This window comes from Sinohyriopsis cumingii, chromosome 9, assembly GCF_028554795.1.
Source record: "Sinohyriopsis cumingii isolate HCF-2022 chromosome 9, ASM2855479v2, whole genome shotgun sequence".
NCBI lineage: Eukaryota > Metazoa > Mollusca > Bivalvia > Unionida > Unionidae > Sinohyriopsis > Sinohyriopsis cumingii.
Window position 1 is genome coordinate 77,276,323 of NC_142969.1, and position 5,460 is coordinate 77,281,782.

A 5,460-nucleotide genomic window follows, 5' to 3' on the forward strand; every position below is an offset into this window, starting at 1 on the left:
AAAAAGGAAATTATGTTAAGTGATTATGATTGTCAGAAAACAGTCACTGCGTATAAGTAGCATGTAGTAAGATTACATAGTGCGCAGTCAATAAAGATATGTATGAATCAAATGGTCAATGGGTCATTTGTTTTCATTCTTTCCTTCTCCCATTCATTTTCAAATACAAAGAGAGTTATTTGAACGTGTAAGTATTTCCATGTGTACATTGATGTCTTTCGCCATGTTGTTACCACAGAAATATATTTCGAGTGTACCACTGTGTATCAATGTGCAGGTTTGAGTTACAAACTTATTTCTATATTACCGTGTGTGTATATATATATATGGGCCCCGAGTGGTCTAAAGAGCTCTCCGTTACGGATCATTGCCATCTCACCTCTGTCTGCGTGGGTTCGAGGCCAATGTGGGTATGTGAGAAAGCTTGCCAGTAGCTTCTCGTGGGTCGGTGGTTCTTCCCGGAGGTTTCCTGTGTTTTTCCTCCATCATTAATACTGGCCGCCATGCATAGCCTATCGTGTGATAAAAAATGGCGTTAAACCCCACAACAACAACAACATATATATATTGTAGTAAATTTAGAGTATGTGCACTTGGTTGTAGTGCCCCGTTTTAAGCAGTTCTTAGATGTGTGTGATTACTTGTTTGATTATTGGAATTCGGCGCCATGGAAATATTCCTGGCCCGAACTAATGAGCTAATTAATAGGAGCAAACGTCACGGAGTGAAGTGTTAGTGTGTTTCCATGATGTCCTGGTTCACTAGTAGTGAATTCCGACCAAAACCGAATGAATGTCCCTGAGTAAAATAGTACATATTAAAATCTAATGGTATACATTGGTAGCGTGACTGCAAGGACATTACTTACGGTATTAAACCGGTAAATTACTCAAGGGAATAAATAAAAAGGGACTTGACAGACACCGTTTATGTCGACATGTGGGCGAATATGGTGCAGTTATATCGGCGAAATGTGCTGGAAAGCATACATTGACTGGCCTAAGGTGGCGGAGTTCAAATAGTTCCCATTGTTAGGGAGTACTCATATATGTTCTAAGGCGTGAACGGTTGGTGGTACGGAAACATAATGAAGCCAAAACACGCAGATGTACGGTTGATAGATAGTTGGCAGTTTGGTTTATCTGTGGTCTTGCATTAATTAGAGGAAAATTTAGGTATAGAATGGACACGTCGGGCTTTCTGATTTACAACTGAGGTTGTATGGAAGTCTTTGGAAAGTCGGGTAAACTTATGACTTCTAGCGAGAATCGCGCCAGGGTTTGACAACCGCTCGGTCAAGTAAATACCCGTGTGCGTGTAACAATATATATATATATATATATATATATATATATATATATATATATATATATATATATATATATATATATATGCAATTTAACACACACACACACACACACACACACACACATATTCTAAACTCATCAGTCAGGTCGTTAAACGCTTTATTTTTTAACACATTTTGATCAAACTTCATTTCATCGAGACAATAAATTACAAACATAAATTATTAAAGAATAGCTATTAGAGAATTATGTTCAAAAAGTTTAAAAAAAGAAAAGCAGCACTCTATGGTTTATAACCAATCACTGGTCTTTTAATACCAATTATAATATACAAAACTGAAAAAATAACAGGCAGCTCTCTGGACAGATGAAATTGAAATATTGTGTGCAGCAAAATCTGTTCAATCAAGTTAAATATAGTCTTTATGTTAGAGATATTGGGAGGCGTGGATCCATATTACGACTGCGACAGCTGCCTAATACTAGTTCATTTAACATGCAACCAGTTATTTCTGTTAAGTTAAAATTAGGTGTCAGAAACTGGAACTATCAGTAAATTATGAAACCTCTTTTGCAAACTAAACTTAAGTTTTTGAATACGGTCTATGCACATAAGAAAGTATTCCAACGCCAGGATATTAATAATTTCGAAACACAAGAGCTTTGAGCACAAGTTTGGTCATTTCGCCTTTCAGGTAGGACTTGTTATTTCACCTTTCAGGTAGGAATTGTTATTTCACCTTTCAGGTAGAACTTGTTATTTCACCTTTTAGGTAGGACATTTTTCCTTTACTTTACTTGCACCTTAACAAAAGCAAAGTGTTCGTAAGTAAATTGCATCCGTCTAGGTAATTGGGATAGTTTTGATTGACAGGATCCCTATCTATCACAATGTTAAGTGCGGGCATTGCATTTAAAACTTATTTTAAGTCAATATTATACAGATTTACTGCCTATTTCCACTCACATGCATTGCATTAAAAACACGTACGTGAATGTTAGGCACTTGCGTGGCTGTTTTTGAAAGCTGACTATAAATGCAAGCATTTACCATAATCTGCATTAATGGTATGGTTATTATAATAATACTAACAACAGAATATCCATCTGTGTCTGAACATTAAAATGTTTTATTCCCAGGTGCATTAGTAATTCTTTCCCAAAGGATTAAACTAGTCATCGTATCATCTAGTATAAGGTATGCTGGGTCCATATATTATTGTGTCATCGAATTTGATATGCGTTGTGTCTATACATTGTTTTATTGCATACACTCCGGTGGCCTAGTGGTTAGAACGTTCGCCTCGGATGCGGGATGGTCGTGGGTTCGATCCCCGGCCGAGTCATACCAGAGACTTACAAAAATGGTACTAACAGCTGCATTGCTTGGCGTTCAGCATTAAGAGGTTAGTGTTAGGACTGGTCTGCCTGGTGTCAGGATAATGTGACTGGGTGGGACATCATGCTACATGTCTGCAGCATGATGCCCCAGTGCTAGACATCACTATAAACTGCCACATTGCAGACATCGTAGCGACATGACTGAAAAATTGTTAAAGCTACGTTAAAAATCAAAATCACACACACACACACACACACTTATTACATACACATTTAATCTTACATTGTCTGGCGTTCGATATATCTGTTCAATCTGCAATTCGGTATTGCACACCTAACAATTTCCGTATCGCACGCCCATCATGCTACATTGGCAACTTGAAATATTAAATACTAGTGCACTTACAAAATATCCGAAATGATTTATTGATATACATTTGAAATTATTCCAAAACTGTCAACACGCGTTTGTAATTTTAAAAAAGGAGTCATTTTTGGCGAAAATGACCACTTTGCCGCTCGGGATAATGGGTGAGTACCGTAAGTAGTAAATGGGTAATTTATGTGCATTTCACGGTATCTAGTTAGTTGATGTGGACAGCAATATTGTGGACAGAATACTTGACAGTGATTTCTCAGATGAAGCTGGTTTGCAAAGTTACATCAAAAATGAGAGAGAGAGAGAGAGAGAGAGAGAGAGAGAGAGTACATTGCCACTTCACCGTGAAAGCTTGTATTAAATTTTTCATAAATCCGGATAAAGTAAGAAAGCCTCATGGAGTCGTATCAAGATTCAAGCATGGCTTGAAAAACCCCACGATAGTAATACCTTTCCCCCCATGTTTAATTCCCAAAAGTCATTTCACAATGTAAGTCATTGAAAATAACAAGCGTAGCTAAAATCCATTTCTGCTTCAGAGTTTCAAAAAACAGACATTTCAAACATAAAGGTAAATGCATCACATAGAACTTCAGCTGGTTTGACTGTGAAGCAAATTTAGAATAGTTAGAATTGCAACGTGTAACAATGCGAGGAGACATTTTCATTACTGGGTCACATGGAGCGAACTTTACGTTTACATCTTAAATTCTTGCGATTGTTTTATGTAGACAATACAGAGAAGAAAACATAACAGCAATGGAATATTGTTTAGAATTTACTTGTTAATTATGTCCAAAAAATTAATATTAAATATCTAGAAAGCATGTTAGACAATTGACCGAATCATCGATTTCTTAAAAGTGCATGTTTAAAGTATCAATTTAAATTCAATATATCAATAATTTTTTGTTTGAAAGGAAAATATTAAAATAGTTTGAATGTTCTGGTAACAAATGAATGTCTATGTAAACTTGAATGTATTTAATTACTGCTTGTCTGAAAAATCTGCGCTGAAAATTGAGTGGATGAAGTTTATATTCAGTAAGCAGCGTGTAAAAAAGAGGCACTTACTGGTCCAAAACATATGCTTCACCAGAGACCTAATTAAAAAGTTGATTTGCCTGTGAATGTATATTAAATAGGTAAAATATAATAGGGCACTTGCAAGATACTTGTAAAGGATGGCGACGAAGAACACAAACAATACAACGATCAAAAAATATCGGGCATAAAATAATCATATTGAATGAAACATAGATATTATTTCTGATTAAAGAAGACTGTGTGTGTGTGTCTGTGTGTGTGTGTGTTTCTGTGTGTGTGTGGCGACGGATTTATGATTTTGCATCCCCCAGGCTCTACCAGAGTTGCAAGACCACCCTACCCCCGTCCAAAATAAAGCCTAAAAACCAGAACCTTTAAAGAACGTTACTCTCTGTAATAATATAAAAATTGTACATCGTATTGTTATATGCAAAATTAATACACCTTTTAACAAATCCAGATTTTCATAGTTTAAAATCTGCCACTGGTTGGATTTCTTTCCGCTCTAGGCAGGCAGCTGCTTTTTCTGTCTAATGGAAAAACAATAGGTGTGTGTGTGTGTGTGTGTGAGAGAGAGAGAGAGAGAGAGAGAGAGAGAGAGGATGGGGGGGGGGGAGAGATTGTTGATCTATAAGTCGATGAATAAACATAATTTAACTTACTTGTCGAAGGTAATGGCTAAGCCATACTTCTTTAGCTGTATATATTAAAATGGTTATCTATTCACTTCACTATATTTATCGACTTTTATTTACTTTAAATTTATAAATATGCTTGAAGTTCCTCATGCTGTCGTTTTCAACGGCAAACCAGCAGAATCAACTAGTATAGATGAGAAGGTAAATATGACGTTTTATGCAATCCTTTGCGTCAGCTACAACCTTCCGAACTTACTTGATACTCATTGCAATACTAAGAATAAAGTTTTAGTTAGGTATTAATTCAATGTTTGCTCAAATTATTTGCACTCCAAGGCCAAAATCTGAGAGACAAAAAAATAATCACCACTCATTCACTCATTCTCTTTGTTTTTAGGCTTGTCAAACCATGTGATAAAATTAAGTAGTATAAAGTGTAACGTGATTTAGATCGGTTTCGTCAGAATGGGCTAGCGTTTCTCTCTTTCTCTCTCTCTCACCACACAAACCCACATACACACACTTCATAAATTCTCTCAACATAGTATTAAGTTAAGTTATTGTTCATGTATTACTATAGTTTTACCTATATAACAAAACAGGTTTAATTTATTTTATTTATGAATTATACATTAATGCAAAGAAACAGAATTCTATAAGTTAATAAGGTTTACGTCAGTAGCTATTTGATTGAGATCTATATGAACCATGAGTAGTTTAATCTTCCTATCTATTGTATCCACTAAGG